The sequence below is a fragment of the Anguilla rostrata genome, chromosome 9 (assembly GCF_018555375.3).
Source record: "Anguilla rostrata isolate EN2019 chromosome 9, ASM1855537v3, whole genome shotgun sequence".
NCBI classification, from domain to species: Eukaryota; Metazoa; Chordata; class Actinopteri; order Anguilliformes; family Anguillidae; genus Anguilla; species Anguilla rostrata.
Genome location: NC_057941.1, coordinates 35263332 through 35282528, shown reverse-complemented (window position 1 = coordinate 35282528; position 19197 = coordinate 35263332). Strand labels below are relative to the sequence as shown.

General features: G+C 40.9%; 2 long non-coding RNA genes across 4 annotated transcripts in view; both read left to right on the top strand.

Annotated features, from left to right (window-relative positions):
- The first annotated feature begins 6482 nt into the window (after positions 1 to 6482).
- LOC135262408 (uncharacterized) lies at positions 6483 to 9038 on the top strand. 3 transcript variants are annotated; one of them, XR_010332221.1, is made up of 3 exons: positions 6483 to 6752; positions 6995 to 7130; positions 8526 to 9038. It is a non-coding gene; the product is annotated as an uncharacterized LOC135262408 (long non-coding RNA). The 3 variants fall into 3 exon arrangements; XR_010332220.1 differs by having other exon boundaries at positions 6995 to 7110; positions 8526 to 9037; XR_010332219.1 differs by having other exon boundaries at positions 6995 to 7070; positions 8526 to 9032.
- A 3759-nt stretch (positions 9039 to 12797) lies between these two features.
- LOC135263673 (uncharacterized) overlaps positions 12798 to 19197 on the top strand; it is a 29391-nt gene continuing 22991 nt past the window's right edge. The window contains exons 1-2 of the long non-coding RNA XR_010332505.1: positions 12798 to 12981; positions 17021 to 17076. This is a non-coding gene — a long non-coding RNA (uncharacterized LOC135263673). The remainder of the gene's footprint in view (positions 12982 to 17020; positions 17077 to 19197) is intronic.

Genomic DNA, 19197 nt, shown 5'->3' with positions numbered 1-19197 from the left:
ATGCATAACCAGGGTTTGGATTTTTTAAAAATATCCATAAATGCAATGTTCTAGGTCCATTCATGCGTTGTTCCTCTGCGTTCCTTCCAACCTTCCACTGGTAAGGTTCAGTCTCTACACCACTCTAGATGAGCAGTGCCTTTTGTGAGAAAACAAACCAAATCCCTATGCTTAGACTGTCACCATCTGACAGATCGGAATTGAATTAGTTTCAAAATATGATGCTTTTTTTCAACCAGTACATCAACAGGAAATAAAACACTTGGAACCGGTCTTTTCAAAACAGAAAAAAACGATCTTTTGGGAACAGTTGACCGCATTTGCATTCCGCATTCGATTTTCTTTCAGTTCTGTGTCTCTCTCGTGCGACTGGTGTTTTCTGTGTTGATGTGCAGGTCAAACTCATTTGCATGTCAGTGCTTTATTTCTGCACTGTATGTACAGTCTCTCTGCTTATGCTCTTTACTTTGTGTAATGGGTCTCAATCCACAGAGCCTCATGCAAATCACTGAGCGTAGACGGTTGAAAAAAAACAAAAAACAGATTAGATTTGGGGGAGAAAAGATAAGAATTAGCCCAGATATGTGACAGCATAAAAGCAGTGTAGGTTTGTATGTCTACATGATGGGCAGGGCCACTGTGACTCGTGAACTATGCGTTCACAAATTGTGGACTGATGATTTTTTGAATTATGTATTCACAAATCATCGACTGTTGATTTGTGAACGACCTACTCACAAATTGTGGACGGCTGAGTTGCGAGGAATGCATTCACAAATTACGGACTGTTGATTTGTGAATTGCTGACCCACTCGTTTTGACACGGTCAGACCGCAAACGTGCTGAATTAAAAACGGAGGTGAGCTGTCCCTCGGCGCTAGCTCCTATCGGAGATAGCCCTCGCGCAGGAACTGTCTGGCACAGAAAATGACATTGCACAGCGGGCCTCCTTTCAGCTACGGGAACAGGAAGGACTGTCCGCCAGACAGCCTGGCATCGTCCAGTCAGATAAAAAGAAAAGCAAAAAATAAAGAAATTGGAGCACCTCTGACATGTTTGCAGCAAAGTGAACAGAGTTCAGAAAAGACTTTGTGAGTGCCTCATTCTTTAAAAAAGCGAATGTCACCAAGTTTTTATGTGAATGATTAGTACAAGAGCTGCAGTAGCACCCAGCTTCACAGTGTAGCGTGGTGACTATTCAGTGCATTTTTGTAACATTTCTGGAGACAGAAGTAAAGATGTACTTGACGAGAACAGTAAGCAAGTAACCTTAAAGGTTTGCACTGGGAAAAAAACAAAGGCCATGTCTGTTAGGAGTCCTTGTGACTCATGCTAACGCTGTGAGTTTTATTTTTAACTCTCTGAACTGGAGATTTAAGAGGTGTTCATTTGAATTGTGCCCTAAAGGTTATCTACCCACACAACTCTGTTTTTGTTGAAATTTGAAAAGAACTACATATTGCGACATCTCTCCAGGATGAAATAAAATAAAATGACATAAAATGATCATCACAAGGCTGAATTTACGCTCCACAGTCAGTATACTGTATCAGCTCTGCCTGCAGTCCTTTCTTTCTGTCTTTCTTTCTTTCTTTAATAAAACCTCTGCCTGTATTGGCTGTCATTCCAATCCCAACACCAAGCTTCCACAACCCAGGTGTTCAAACCAGTGGCGTCGAGCTCATTGAACCCCCCCCCCCCCCCCACAAATATTGATTATAAATGAGGCTCTTTGCCTTTGAGGTGCTGCTGAATTTTTGTATTCCTGAGAGCAACACTGGTGTTCTGCACTGCTGTGTGCCACTCTGTATCAGAGCATTTTCCAAGTAACTGCAGTGTGCTGTAATGTAAGGTAGAGAGGGAGGGTTTCTGTCAGTGGGATTGTCCCTGTCTCACCATTCAGGCATGTGTCCTCTGGAGTGACAGCTGAGCAAGCTTGTCAAAGCCCTTCTCTGTGCTTTCCCAAATGTGCAATGTCCAATGCAGAGAGAGTGCAGGCCTGCAATGTGTGACTGCGCATACCAAGATGGGAGAAAAAACAATCTGGGTTAAAAAAAAAACTGTTTTGGAAAAAGCATCGTCGGCAAAAACACCATTCTGCCAAAATCAACCGATGAAGATGTTCCCAGATTAGTCCAGTGGCGGATTCAAATAGCTCATCTTACAGTGGGCTCCGCTATTTATTGAATTTTGGGGTCATTTTATTGCAATGTGGTCCTAAAAGGAATCAGCTGGAAGTCCGTGAGCCAGTGCATCAGAATGTAATTGGAACCTGTACTGCTGCCCCAATTCCCAAAATGTACTATATTAAAAAAACAAGGTCTTCTAATGTGGGTGTGTGAAACTCATTCAGACCCAGTGAACTGGTTACAGTAATGGTGTCTCCATTTGCACCTGGGAGCTGCTGTGTGAGTGCATTGCCACAACCGATTTGGTCCCGCCGAAAACAAACAGTTTACTGCGCTTGAGAAACTTCACACTGCAGAACGAGCAGAGCCGGAACAGAGCGGCCATTTTGTTTTCCGGCGAATGTCCTGCTCTTTTTGTCGCTTGGACATGGAGTGAGGAACAGTATGTCCCCTCGCAGGAGTGTCTGTAAATAGTTATTATCTGACTTATCGCTGTATGTCTTGCCTGGCAACCACTTTTCAGCATAATTTTAACCAGGAATGCCCCATTGAGGTCGAAATCTCTCTTACTACAAGGACCTGACTTAAAAAAACAAAGTATAATGGAATAAAAGAGCAGAGCAGAGGTTAAAAGCAGGAGCATAATTCAGTCACCAAGTCACAAATTACATATTTAAAATCAGCAGTTGAAATTAATTTGTCTAGTTTAGGATTTTTTTTGCATATTGTTCCAACTATAAGGCGCAGAGTTACTGAATAATTCACTTCCTGCAAATGGCTCTGCAGTAGAATGGCCTAGGATGTTTGTGTGTACAGTATGTCACCTCTGTCGCGGATGCATGGATTATTGCGTCTGTCAGAGGAGTCATATTTCTGCATATTTTCCAGCCCCTTACAAACTATGACAAACCTTCCCTGAACTCTGAGCAGTGACGTGTACTTTGGACAGAAGAAGAGTACAACCTGTGTGAGTTCCCAGAACAAAACAGTTCACCGCAAACACATCCTTTATTTTACAAACAGTGCAAACACATTCTTTATTTTACAAACAGTGCAAACACATCCTTTATTTTACAAACCACACAAATACATCCTTTTTTTTAACAAGGGCACAAACAAATCCTTTTTTTTTTTACAAACACCGTGAACACATCCTTCATTTTACAAACCACTCAAAACATCCTTCATTTTACAAACACATCCTTTACTTTACAAACACCACAAACACATACTTTATTTTACAAACACCACAAACACATCCTTTATTTTACAAACATCACAAACACATCCTTTATTTTACAAATGGTACAAACACATCTTTTATTTTATTAATCCCACAAGCATACCCTTTATTTAACATCATAGTGCATTTCAGGTGGAAACAGGTGCTGGGGACTTAGAATGAGGAAAGATTTTACCCATTCTAGGTCCCGAACACCTGTTGCTAATGCTTTTGAACTACACAGCAGTTGCAACATAGCTTATAATGATGCCAAAAAAGACCTATACTAATGTATATATTCAGCCGCACATTGCAAAAATAAAAAACAAGTCAAATTCAACAAGTATTTGCATCTTTCATATTTCATTTTAATTACATATTTAAAATTTAAATCTTATATCTATAGCTTTTTTACTAAATAAGACAAAGCTACGTATTGCCAATGAGGTGAGACAGTTTGACTCACTTCAAGATTTGCCTACAGGGTAAGAAAAAGTCACTTTACAAGCAAACAGTGAAGTAATACGGGCTAATATTGTCTACTTGAGAGAGAAAAATAATATTTTAAGACTCATTACGAGCCTAAAACTATTGTTAAGATTATTTCTTGCAGTGTAGAGACGGCTGGCGGGGACTCTTGGCGGTTTTCCGGGCGGTTGATATCACTATTTTCAGCAGCTCCTGTGTGTGGGCCAATAGCCGGGTCTGCCTTTGTGTGTGCGGTGTGTGGGCTGTGCTCTGTCTGCATGCACTGAACAAATACAGACCTGCCAACTTGCACGCACTTTGTGTACCAGCCACGCAATTCTTGGTCAAAATAATAAAAAATATTGGAATTTAATTACGGAAAACAATCAATACAAAGCAATACCGTACATTTATTCGGCATTTAAACTGCATCCCTCGGATTGAACCAGATGCTATGACCTTGTGCTTGTTGTTCTGTAACCCCTCCCCGACCCACTCAACATCCACTGATACGCAGCGGTACTTTATTATCCACCGAGACGTAACGCTGCATTGCTGAGGTAAAATGGGAAGTGGGGAGTAATAATCAAGCACAAAAATGTAAAACGTTAAAACATGTTCGGTAACTTTATGAGATCATGCATTTCAAGGGGTATATCCTAATGAGATAAATTTGTGTATATAGTTAGCCGTAGTAGTAGCTCGCATACGATTTATCCTCGTTAGGAGACGTGCGAATAACTGATGGAGTAATTTAGCTGCAGTAACTCAAACGCCATGGAGACTCCCTGTTCAAACTTTGAATCGCGCACGCTCTGATGGAGCAAAGTGACTATTGCAAAGGTGTTTAACGTAGCAAATAATTCCTATTATTGCAGCCAGTCACCCAGCCTTGCAGTTAGAAAATAATCATGACGTCAGATGACGAGGATACTAACAAGGAGAGAGAGAGAGCAGCAGACCAGACCTACTAAAAAGAAGCGACTCCATGCCACCCAGAAGTTCCTCGCAAAATATCAGGAGCAATGGCCGTGCCTCCGCCCCTCAAAACGTCCGCACCATGCATTTTGCACATTGTGCAATTATGATTTTGACATTAGCCACCAAGGAGCTTCAGGTAATAATTTAGCTGAACCTAGTTACGAAGGCCTACATTCCTAGATAATTTTTCAATTGAATACTTTTTTTTCATTAGGCCTATATGATGTGTGCCTATATAAGCTGATTCAGTTATTTAATTATTAAATAAAAATGGAAATCATGAACAGAAACCTGGTTTTATTCATAATTGACAGTGCAACATAAGTTTTTTTTTTACATTACAACATAAGTTTCTGTAAATACTTGAAAATGAAAACATATGTTACAATATACAAAATAAATAATTTACATTTTTATTAAATAATTGAATGCATTTCACTTAACTGATGGTTATCAGTTTGTATAAGCACACATATCATATAATGAAATATGAATCATGAAAAAATTGTTTTAAGCAGGCGTACTCAAACTTTTGACTTGCAAATGTATCATAATATAGCCCAGTGCAGTGCAAGTGATATTTTAGAATCAGGTCAAATTATACAATTTTTCCTGATCACTTCAACAGTCAAAACTAGAATTATGAAGAAAGGCTTGTGTGTGCGTGCGTGCAAAGCGTGTGAACTAAGCGTTACACTGACTATTGAGGTACTCAAAATATTTTCCTAAGGTTGGCAGGTCTGCAAATACCCCACGCACTGTACAGTCCTTTACACAGGAGCCGGGATCTCTCTCCACGTGTGTGATTGGACAGGGCAACGATGACAGCAAGAGCAAAGAACAGTCAGGCTGTTAATTCAGTTTGGCCCTTGAGCACATCCGTGTGTACATAAGGTGTGTTAGGTGGTGTGTGTGTGCATGCACATGTGTGCACGGCTGCATGTATGGCGTGTGTGTGCGTGTGTGTGTGTGTGTGTGTGTGCGTGTATGTGTGTACATGTGTGTGTGCATGTGTACAAGCATTTGTGTTTGTATACATGTTTAAATGCATATGAGGCAAGTGTGCACATATACGGCGTGTTTGAATGTGTGTGTGTGTGTGTGTGTATTCACATGCACTCGTCTATGTTTAGTGCATGTACGTTCAACATGTCTGTTGTGTCTTTGCTTGAACATGGGTACATGTGAACGTGTACTGTACATGTATGAATAGAATGTGTGTGTTTATGTGAGTGTGTGTGTGTGTGTCGGCTGAACATCACAGTGGTTAGCTTATATAACGGACAAGATGACAAATAGGGCTAATCTGGAAGAGCTGGAGAATGCGTTTCAGGCAGCTGGATGCTGTCCTTTTCGGAATGCCTGTTGGCTGTTGTCATAACTGCTGTGCACTCACTGTACATCACTCGTGAAATATGTGTCCAAACAATAAACGTTTGGACACAGAGAATTCTGCTCCTGTTGGATACTTTGAAGAATAATTGTTTCACATCTTTAGGAACGCTCCTGTTTTTCTTCAATGTTCACGCAGAAGTTAAAGCTCAACTACCAACAAATTGACATTTTCTGCCAAAACTCCAGTTACATTTAGATATAATTGACTCAGACTGCAATTTCCAGTTCAGACTATTGGAAAAGGCTTCACACAAAAACCACTGAAGCCATTAGCGCTTAACCTGTTCAAACCTAAACTGCTTCACGTTTCAATTATTAACTTCTGCACAAATTTAGTCATTGATGACCTATGCAGTACAACATTTGAATAGTGTGTTGCGGGAAAGAGCTGAGTAGAGGAGGAAAAAATAATAATAATAATTTTGTGCAATTAATTCATAGTTCTGCTGTGATCACTGATGCAAAAAGGCCTACTTTATGCATAAACAAACACCTCAACGCTTAGAACACATGATATACGCTGTCAGAATTATTATTAGTTGAGTGCTTTGATGAGGGTGAGCAACAGCCTCCTGCATTCATTTTTGTCAGTAATATATTCTTTATAGTTCTTAACAAAATTTGATCTTTCTTTGATATTCCATACTTCTCATTAAGCAAAATCTGCATAAATAAGTGCAGATGCAAACATAATTTAAGGAAACGTGCATAAGCAGTCGAGAGAACCAGTAATTCATGTTAAGAGCTATAATTCTGCGTAATTCCTTAGTTCTTTTGCGTTTCTTTCTTTGTTTCTAAGACGTTTAGCTGGTCAGAAGATAAACGAGATGATGGAGAATCCTGAGTGTTCGCCTGGCACAGAAAAGCACCACAGAGTAAGAACGAGGTCCTCCTGCTACAGGGTACACTGGAAAAGTACATATTTCTTATGGAAAGTAAGCATGTAAAGTAAATTCTGGAGGTCAGGGGGGTTGGGTTTTTGAGGGACTGCATAGTGTGGGAAGGGCAGGGGAGGGGGGGTAATATGGATAATATTTTAGTGTGACTTACGGTTTAAGTTTAACAAAAGGTTTAAGCACTTTTCATTCACAGAGTCAAAGCGGGAGAATGGCAATGTATGCAAACAAAATGTGCACACATTAAAGTTTGTTTATGTGCATTCAGTTCAGGACAACCAGTGTGGAAACTCATAATAACTACGGACAGAAAGACAAATAGTTATACACCCTGGGAGAGGGGGGGTGGGGGTGTTATGGAATCTATGGGTCCCTCAGCACCTGCCCCTTTTGCCCCAAGGGTCTGATGTGCCCCTTTAATTCGATTTTATTTAAAAGCAGTTTTTCTAAGTTGGTGTGCCCTTTCCTCACTTTGAACATGTACCCCGTGAAAGGTACTGGCATGGCCCTGACAAGCAAAGCATGCGACCGACGCATTTTGGCAATTGCAGCGGAAAGCTGCAGTGATTTGTATATGTGGATGTGTAGCCAAAGCTATTTGCCGTTTGTTCTTCCAGTACAAGGAATATATTTTAAACACAGTGAGTACAGGCAGGCTCACTCTATGGCCGTGCCTGATTTTGTTTTTTACCCCATTTCCAAATCTTGAAATGAGTCACACTGTCTCACCTCATTGGCAATATTTCAGCCTTATTTTGGCGGAAAGGCGATAGAGTTAAGATTTTTACTTGATATGCAAGACTGAAATACTTGGGTTGAGATTGACTTATTTTTTGTTTTTGCAGTATTGTGCATAAAGAGCTGAGCTTACCTAGAAGGGTGTTTGTTCAACATAGAGCGCAGCTCATTACCCTGAATCGCTCTGTAATGAATAGTACTGCATGTGAGCTACAGTGTGTTACTCTCCTTGGAAATGAGGCGTATGGCAAGCAATTAAATTGGAATGATCGCTTTTCGGATATTACTAAAAAGGGAAATGGGGAGGGTGTGGGGGGAATGGGGGGGGGGTGGTTGGGAGGTACAAAGTAAATTGAAATTGCTTCTCTTTTTGTACTTGTGTTTTCGGGTTTGGGAACACGGTGTGGCTCTACATTCCTCTCTCCTGCCTGTGGCATGCTGATGTTCTACCCTCCCTTCCCTTCGTTCAGCCGAAAATTAGCATCCTAATCTCATCAGCTGCAGGTTGCGATTCACGCTGGCAATGGCAGCAAAAAACGCAGGGGAACAAAACGATCCCTTTCTTCGGTCACTGTGTCTTCCTTCCTCCATCCACCCACCCTTTTCCTGCCCCCTGTCCCCTTCGCCCTCACCACACCCCCCTGCCACCAACCCCCCCACCCCCCCCCAGAATATTGTTTCGTTTTTTTTTTTCAGCCCACAATCTTCTGATTGGTGATAAAGTGGACTCCCATCGCTGCAAGGCGTCTTCAGCGAATGATGATTCATCCCGATTTTCGGCTCCCTGCGTGAGAGGTCCTTCTTCTGTCGTGTCCTACGTCAGACTGTGCTTGCCCACTTCTCTACACAAAGCTGGGCCGGTAGAGTGTACATGGCCAGGTCTTCTCTATCTACATAATCGCCTTTGACAGGTTGTGTCGAACCCAAGCCTGTGCCATGCCAGGAATGAATCAGCATCTCCGCTGGAGGGCTCTGCATAAGTGTATCTCTTTCATCCTGACAAGATAAAAGAATGAAAAGAGAAGCAAACCTGTGAAATGTTCCTTCTTTTGTCTGGGCTTTATATGTTTCACTGTTGGTTTAAATGGTAGTTTTATGTTCTTTGCAGGCCTCAAAAAATTGGCCCATTTTCAGTCATGTAATCTACAATGTAATACACACATCAAATAAAATCAACAGACTGAAAAAATATTGCCTCATTCATACTATGTCTGACAAAATAAATTCACCGGTGGTATATCAATGTGACTAACAATTCCTGTGATCGAAACCAGATGACTTTGCTGCTGTTTGGAATTGAAAAATTACACATACTCACAATCTCAGTGTCTGTACTTGGCGTACATTCAGATAATTTCAATGTAGACAAGTAAAATTTAGTTATTAAAAATACCAGCGTGTCATCTTTAATCTAACATTTCTCGCTGATTCTTTTTTTTTTTTGCAAGACTGATTACAGATTATGTGCGTAGGACACCCTGACATAACCAGGGGTGCTTCCTGGAATCTGTGAAGCACTGTTTGCTCTGAGTTTGCACTGGTTTAACCTGCTACTGACACATCAACAGAATGTGCTGCAGTCTCAAACTGCCTGACTCCAGATTGTAAAAGATTTTTGAAATGTTCAGTCTGTTTGCATCAAATTGCTGAGTTTCTGTCAGTCAGCATAAATCTATAAAAAGAATGAGGAATTAAAGGCTTGTTTCGCTGAAGTTCTCCGAACAAGTTGTACCTATCCACAACGGAAGTTCACTTTATCAAGTGACCTTTCAGCTTAATCTCACAGTATCTGCCCACTTACTAGAAAAGACCCACACTTCAGAGAGGTTTGAGTTGAACGGTAAATTACTCAGCGAAAAAGGCTTTGACCCTATGGCACCATGTAGGGAGGCACAGAGGGAGGCTCTGGTCTCAAAGCCTGTGTTAGCAGCCTTGGATGTGCTTATACAAGACCTGTAACCGGAGCAGACCTGAATGCATTGTAGGAAGAAAGTTTATTCTGACCATTTAAAGTAAATTAGACACATTATCGGACATTTTATAGCACTGGCACTAAGGATGGTATTGTGACGTTGTGTTTCTGGATTTGTTCCAACGTCATACACTTTCAGAAACAAGACCAGGTTAAATCCTAGCATATAGCTGGACCTAACACACGTGATCTGACCGACCAATGGTGTAACTTAATAATTCGGCCGACCAATGATATAACTTCATCACTCAGTCAGTCAGTCAGTCACTCACAGACATTCGCGTTTGTAGGGTTGGCTTCGCTGTTGCGGTCCAGCCATAAAAAGGTTCTTAGGCTTTTTTGTCTCCATAGGGATACCCTTTTTAGTCATTTTATGGAACCCTCTGTGGTAGGTGTTGAGAGTATGAAATCTCCCAAATTTGAACCATTATGCCTAACAAAAACTGGAACTAGACTGGGTTCCTCTATGGAGACACAAAGGAGCCTTTTGGAGCCCTTTCTTCTGGGAAAGCTGGAAGAAAGCAAGCTGATTCAGATTTTTATTTATTTATTTATTTTTTCAATTCATTTCAGTTGGACTGTGACAGAAAGAGACGGTTCATCTGGAGTGAATAAGTTGCACGTTCCATACATTTTATAACACTGGCACTAATGATGGTGCTGTGAGATTGTGTTTCTGCATTTATCCATACATCATTCAGTACATTTCCATGGACAGTTGACTTCTACTTAAACAGGAAAGCCATCATATGGAAGGCTCTATACAATAAGAACATGTTAAAAGGGGTATGCCATAAAAAAAACTATTGCTATGATGATTTTATGACTACAACTATCATGTGACTATATTTGGAGATAGCCACAACCAGAAAAATGAGTTAATGAACTCATGACCGGCAATTCATTTGCAATTTGCAATGCAACAAGAAGTCATTCCATTTCAATTGGATACTTGTAATGGCAGTCAATATACAAACGGTGTGCTTGGAGCAATATCTCCATGGGGGACAGATCCATAGAAACTATTTAAATTCTTTGACCCCCCCCCCCCTTTTGCAGGCTAAGGGGACAGGGGACGGGGGAAGGGGGTGACATGGATGGAGGATGGGGGTTCATTCCCCATCATCCCTTCCCCTGCACTGAAAAAACCAAAGCATTTTAGTCTTAACTTTATTTCTATTACTTTTTCATAAGACAAAATGATTGCCAATGATGTACGATAATTTGACTCATTTGAAGATTTTTCCAATGGGGTGAGACAATTTCACTTTTCAGGCAAAAAGGAATTTTAACAAAACATGCTAATATTTTGTATTTGAGAGAAAAAGACATGAAAATAAGATGTCGTTACGAGACTAAAACACTTAAGAGAGTCAAATCTCCTGGTTTTAATAATTCCTCTCCCATCCACAGAGATCATAAACGAGAGCGTTTGCACTGACGCAGTCTCAGCCCACGTGTGTTTCGTCTCTGTTTGAAATTTTTTTTGACCTTCCGCCCCGCCCGAGGCTGGCTACGCTTCGATGGCTCCCGAGCGGCGAGGGGCCGCCGCTAACAATGCGCTAATGATCCCGCCGCTGGCTTTCTCAGGAACTCCGTTTGCGTCAAACAGGCCTGTGGGAGCAGAGTGCCAGGAGTCAATCAGTCTGTGATCGCTGCGTACTGCCTGTCGTCATTGACCTTCCCCCACGCGAGCCTCTGGCATTGATACGCTGTTCCTGTGACCAGGATGACGCTAACGGCATGGCAAGAATGACAATGGCCCACCGAAAGATGGCACGTATTGTAAGGGACATACAAATAGAACTTCCCCGTCTTGGCTTGTAAGATTTACTGCAGCGCTTGCGTCCACATGCTTTGCTTTAATGGGCACTCTTATTTAATGTGGCTTGTTTATAGTTTGCACATCTCAGTGTTGTGTTACTGCTGCATCTTCCACACATATTAGTGTCCATACAATATCTAACCCAATTATTCCTGGTCAAGGTCGTGGGAGTGAGGGTTGGGGGGGAGGGGGGGCGGTGGTGCTGGAGCCTATCCCAGCATGCATTGGGCGCCAATCCATTGCAACACGCACACACCATGCATTCACACGCTCATACCTGCAGGAAATTTAGAGTCTCCAGTCTCTGTTGCATGTCTTCGGACTGTGGAAGGAAACAGGACTACCCGGAGGAAATGCACGTGGATACGAGGAGAACAATCAATCTCCACACGGAAAGGCCCAGGCTGGAATTAGACCCAGGACCTTCTTGCTGTGACAGCGCACTCTCACTGCACCACCTTAATGCCTAATCATTTTGTTTTCTACATATAAAAACCCTCAAAGTTCTTGGCTGACATGGATATGTTGTTACAGTGCTGCAGCAAAACAAAAGAAAATTAATATCCACAATATGAGCCAATCATTAAAAAAAAAATTGCATTTACTGATGCACACAAACATCACAAACACACAGAAAATAGCAGATAAGATATTGTACAATGTAAATGCTTTGCTAGCTGTGTGACCAGTATCTTTTGTGAAGCAACTGTATGCTTTTGATTTGCTCGTCACATATTTTATGACCGTGGTGAAAAATATGAAAAAACTAATAAAAAATAAACCCTTAATAAAATAATAATACATTGTGTTCCAGAGGTAAATGCCATATGCTTTATTGATCACCTACTTGGGGGAAAAAAGCAAATAAAACACAAATAAACATCCTATTTACAATGAAAACAAACCTTGGTGATGAAGTTTGCCTAAGATTTGTGAGGTCTGTCATCTTGCGTCTGCTGAAAAGGCCTCCATTTGCACATTTTAAAATCTAACTGTTTTCTTGTCTGGCGGCATGATAGACGTTTGGCATTATAGGTATTACCAGCTCGCTGTAACAGCAGCCGCTTTGCCTGCTGGGAAATGTCATGCCGCTCCGCCCCTCTCTGAGATAGGAAAAATATTCTGGAGTAGCGCAATCTGTTTAAACATCTATTTACTGTGTGCCCTGCATTCATACACTACTACAGAGAGAGAGAGAGAGAGAGAGAGAGAGAGAGAGAGAGAGAGTCAGAGGGGCGAAATACAGAGATAGCAGTAGGAATAACAAGAATCAGAGACTCATAACTAGCGTTTGAAGTGGAAGACAAATTCGACCCTAACAACCCCGGTTTTGTCTGAACAGCAATCTGGGAAAGGTACTGTAGTTTGCAGTTTTATCTAAGCATGAGTTTTAAACTCTCAACCACGTAGGGTTGCCATATTAGGTGTCTTGTAAAACACCTCACAAAATGTCACTTGTAAAGTCCACGCAGACTTCAAAGTGGTTTTCGGTTCAACCTGGATAATATGATAGTATGGTGTACAAACCGTGATGGTTTTACATGATCGTTTGTTTTACTGTTATCAAGTGGCACACAGGGAAAACACATGGCATATAAGCATAAAGGGGATAAAGTTTATAGATAAAGCACTCCTTCCACGGACATAAACGGGGCTACAAAAGTGTCTGACTCAATAATAATAAAAAATACCAATAATACTACTACTGCTACTACTAATACTACTGCTACTAATACTAATAATAATAATGATTATTATTTTCAGTATTTCATTTATAAAGGGAAAATAGGAAAATACTGTCAGTAGATATGAACAAAATAGGACAGAATATGATAGATATGAATAAATAGGAAAAAATAGTCATGGAAAGAAATGCAAATGGAAACATGGCTCAAGTTGTTTACATTTATTAGAATTTTTGTGCACAACACAGAGACTCAAGTGAATCAACTTAGTCTTTTTTTAAATCAATACTTTAAATTCCATTCTCTTGCATTATATGATAAGAGAGAGTGGAGTCCACACACCAGGCAAGATTTTAACACATAAGCCAATAGAAACCTTGCATGCAATTTTGTAAAAATCATTCTCCTAGCACACAGGTTCAGGGTTTCCTTGTCAAATAATAACTTACATAAACAGCGCATTTTACTCTTTTGTTTTAACTATTATTGCCAAATATAGAAAAATCAGTCAAAAACAAATAGTGCTCTCTGTTCTTTCTCTTCCATTCTAAATATTCAATATTAAATACTATTTACTATATTTTTGTTCAATGTTGTTGTCCCTGTATGTGTTTAGGCCACCTAAGAACATTCAGCTTGTGCAAATTAAGTTGAATTAAAATGAAACAAGAAGTAAGAAGGCAAGGGGTGTTCAATGGATGTGACCCGGACCAGTACAGAATGAAACTGGGGCAGACTTGTGTGTGGCTGTGTGAGTATGCCGTACATGAGCCATCAGGAACCATATGTGCCTCCTTCAAGACCGGCTGAAATTCTTCACCAAGGACACACCTGTTGCATTTGGCTCAGCAAAATGGACGTTCTCCAATCCATAAAAACGGCAGTTGAAAGGGAACTGAAGACATGATTATAAAGAGGAGAAAGCTCCTGATGCGCACTGAAAGAAACAGAGGACGGAGATTTCCTGGCTTTGTAAAGGCCGGTCACATTTTTCTCTGATCCCCGTCCTCGGAATTCCCACCAAAATTCCTGCCAGCATGGTGGCCCTGTGGCGTTCCCAGCCCCTGGGAAATGGACGCGGATAAATCATTAGCGCTGCCGGCTGCTGGTGCGCACGCATCCGGGACCGATAAAAGGAGAGTCGGTGGAGTACGCAGCAGGGACATGTCAGTCGGATTCGGGGGGATGTAGAAACAACTCTCTCAGTCTGTGGACCTCCATTAGACTAGCGTACGGCTGGGGACTCGAGCTTGCTGCTGTTTCCCATCAGCCCTGTGTGTGTCCAGATGACATCATCAAGCCCTTTATGATGTCACAGTCTGCTGCCCTTTGACAGTCTCTCAATATACTTTTTTTAGAGAAAAAAAAACACTATCAGGGTCAAATGCAGTGTGTTTAGCTGGAGATTAAACCTCAAGTTTAACAACCCACCCCCCTACCCACCCCTTCCCACACACAGACCACAGAACTGCATTAGAACTGGAGCAGTCTTCAAAATATATAAAATGGGGATGACCTTATCCAGTAGTAAATCTCCAGGTTTAGGGATTAAACTCCAGCTAGGCATACCCCAGCTGATCCATCATGTTTTAGCTTGTTTTTTGTTCCCCACATCTCACAACTCAATTAATTACAGATTTACAGTTTTGGCATTTGCCCAATCGCCCCCACCCCCATTACAGAAGGGAATCCATGAAATCATATTTGGCCCGTTTACAGCTGAACTTTTTGTGCACCTTTTACCCCGTCATAACCAGGTGCAGCCAGACCACCTCCAGACACCGTGTCATTATGTTATTAGACTGATAACGAAGATGTGACATAGTGAGGATGTTGCAAGAAATGACCTGCCCCAGAAGTTAATCTGCCCCAGAACTTAATCTGTCCCAGAACCGACTTAATAGTGGGCCCATTGAAAAGTCTCCAGAATCCTAGAGGGCTAGATCCAGAAAAAAATAAAATAAAAAAATAAATAAAAATATTGAGCACATTTCCTGCAGCTCATTGCGTGCGGCTGCAAGCTCGGTCTGCATCGCATTAATGACTGAAGAAAACCGAGCAACTGCAAAAACATCATCGTAAGATCAGCTTTCAGAACTTTTTTTTTTTTTCGAGTGAGGATCACATCAAGATCTTTTTTTTGCTGCATTAGTTCACATTTGAGCCTTTACCTCATTTCAGCTGTCTTGAGTATGAAATTTTTTAAACAAAAAATCTAGGTCTTACTTACTTAAATAACTTAAGTTATTTCATGAAAATAAATTCCAAGGCTGGTTTTGCTCACACATATTTTTTTTTAAAGTTGAGCAAGCACTGATTTGATAACATTAATTTTACACCTTTACCGCCTTTTTGCGAGACACTCATTTTCGTTTAGCACACAAACAGCGGAGCAGTGATACTGATGACTTAACAAGGGAACTGAAAAAAATGAGATCAGTCGAATGACCAGTAAATGAACCCCTTCAAAATTTATTGAAGATGTCTATTTTCTAGTCAGTCATTGTTCATCTAATTTACCTCCATTTCTAATGAGTGATTTTTTTATTGATGTAACATTGTTATTAAAGTTCTCTCAATATCTGTCTCCATACAGTGGGATATCCTACTTAAATTGTAGCAGAAATACAACCAGGGCTGCCAGGTGAAAATCCCAAATTCCTGTGCTTGGGGCAATAATATTTACCACCACCCCCCAACCCAAGGGCCCGGGACAAAATACCCAACTGACCCCCCCTTACAGTGACCGTGAATAAAATTACGGGGGGCGGGTTCAAAGTCATGTTTGCTGTTAAGCATTTTGAGCATATCTGTTATGGCAAAATGTCTGTCTGCCAAACCCAAAGTGGGATCCCCTTATCTGGAATAGCCACTCTCTTTTGCATATCTAGCATGTTAGCGGTCTCTTCCTCTTCTATCTATTACAGCTGCCAGGGTCATTGACATGTTTGCACAATGCACGGCTTTAATATAGACTATAGCCGCAAATAGCCACATTAGCTGAACAAATCCAAGCTTGTCGCGAGTGGCAATTTGCAATCGTCAGGCAGACCCAGTACTGCACTGCAGTTGGGCGCTGAAATCTACGTAGATAACAAAATTGAACTGTTTATGGCCCAGCACGTGCACTGCATAGGTTATGAATCATGCAGGGTGTCAGTGTAGTATAATGGGTAAGGATCTGGTCTTTTAATCTAACGACCACAGGTTTGATTCCCAGGTAGGGCACTGCTGTTGTACCCTTGAGCAAGGTACTTAGCCTGCATTGCTTCAATATACTGTATATCCAGCTGTATAAATGGATGATATGTAAATGCTACATAAAAGTTGTGTAAGTCGCTCTGGATAAGAGCATTAGCTAAATGTCTGTAATGTAATGCAATCATATGCTCATTTTTCTGCAGGTTTAATGGTGGCAGTGTGGTGTAATGGTTAGGGAACTTGGCCTAAATGTAGGTCACTGCTCTTGTACCCCTGAGCAAGGTACTTAAAATGCTCAAGCAAAATATCTAGCGGTATGAAAGGGTTTACTATGTCAAAAATGAGAAAGTTGTGCAAGTCACTGTGGATAACAGTCTCTGCTAAAAGCCCATAATGTAATGTAATGGCCTCAAGAGCATTTACATTTTTGTGGATTTCACCCCTGCCAACAAACAGTTTCTGTGATGAACACAATCCCTTATATTCTTTACCTACTTTGGTTCTCCAGGTCCACCACTGCAGGTGAAACTTAGAAATTCAGTTGGCCTTCCTGGGAAAAAAAAGGTAAGATCAAAATTTTAAAGGTAACTTACAGTAATGGTGGTAGATCTCAGATGAGGCTTACAGTGATGGGGGAGAGGACACTCAGGTCTGTCTGGATGAACGGGTTAATGAGAAAAATGTCCACACATCCAGAATGAAACTGAATGAGCAATGGAGCAGTGCACGTCAATTCTTAATGAAAATTTTGTTGCGGAGGATGATTATCACACTGGATGCGCATGCCCTTGACAAGCTGGGCTGGAGTGATTTATAGCTTTTATGATATCACATGCCTGCTCATGTGTGGAGAGATAATTTATATAGATCATTTAATGTGTGTGTGTGTGTATATATATATATATAGTGCCCTCCAAAAGTATAGTAATAGTACAGCTTGTTACATAGTTTGTTTGAAATGTTAGTGTTATTTTTGCTATATACTTAAGCCATTTGGATTTGAGATCATGAAATGAATATGAGACCATAGTGCAGACAGTCAGCTTTATTTCATGGCATTCAGATGCATGTTTTTACTGTTTTACGGAAACAGCTGCTTGTTGTATGGAGTCCCCCCAATTTCACCTGTGCCAAAGTAGGTTATCAAAGAGGTGTTAACTGACAGGTGTTAACTGTTGCTCAGGTGTTTCCTTTTTCATGGATTGTTCACATATATAAGAGCAGTGAGTGTCCAGTCTTGATTATAGCCTTTTGCTTTCATCTGTGGAGATTGTATTTGGTGTCAGACCTCATACACCATCATGAAGACCAGAGGACTAACCATGGCTGAAAAGCAACTAACTTGTGAGCTGAAGAATTAATGCAGAAGGATAGCACAGAAACTGGGTACATGAAGTACAGCAGTTTGGAAAGGCTCGAGAAAAAATTAAGAAACCACGGGTGAACTCAGAAATAGAGACCATTACAGGTCGGCCAAGGAATACAACTGCAGTTGACAGACGAATCCTAAGAAAAGCCCTTCAACAACAGTCGGTGATATCACCAGCAGTCTCCAGAGGGCAGGGGTGAAAATATCACAGGCCACCACACACAGGCTTTGAGAACAGAATCATAGGCCACACTGTGAGATGCGATAAGCAGCAAGAATCTAAAGGCCAGATTAAAATTCACCAAAAAAAAAAAAATACGGAGATGAGCCAGAATAGTTCTGGAACACATGTTTATGGACAGATGAGACCAAAATAAACCTTTAATAAACCGACGAAAAGCCCAAAGTGTGGAGGCAGGAGCAACAGCTCATGATCCAAGCACACTAAGCATTTGGTGATGCCAATGAGTTGTAGACTTGATGCTGTGATTGCACCGAAGGGCTATGTAACCCAATATTAGATGTTATTACTTTGATTTTAAGATTTTCATTAAAATAAATGTCTTTTAAGTCACTATCTATCGCTGCATTGGGTAACACAATGGTGATTGAGCCTATTTTTATATTAATTAATACTATTATTATTATCATAATTCATGATTAAAAAACTTGGTGTCTGTGGCGACATTCCCGGTAAAAAATCACAAGCGGCGCACAGTTAGTGACGTGTTTTTCATCACCCATCAGTGGTTGGTCCGTCAGAGAGGGCAGGTGGAACTAACGCAACAGGCTCGATCTTCAACTCACTTGTGTGTGAGCGGCGTACTGTTTTTTCTGGTGTCTGCATGCATTACAATAACAGAGGTGGTTGGGGGAGTTATGGAACCCTAAAAAGTTTTTGTGTAACATGAGAGATCATATTATTTGTTGATGTAGATTTCATTACATTTAATGACAATATAACTTTATTAATTACATAGCTATTTGCACAGCTAACGCTAGCTACCGGACCACGTCAAGAAAGACAACATTAGTTTAGACAACGTTGCGCACAGTATCCATCTCTCATATCAGGTAACGTTGCGTTAGCTAGCTAGCTAATGTAATTAACATAATCTAATGTCGGCTAACAATTAGAAAAAACGCTAACTAATGCTACCGACCGGTACCGACCTCGCAAACCGTCTCTCGAATGCAATGCTACCTTGTTGCAACGTTGCAGTGTAGCTAACTTAAGGCCAGTTCAGATCAATGATTCGCAATGAGACTGGGTGCAACTTGCAAAATTCCAAGACGTCTGATTGTAAACGTTCTAA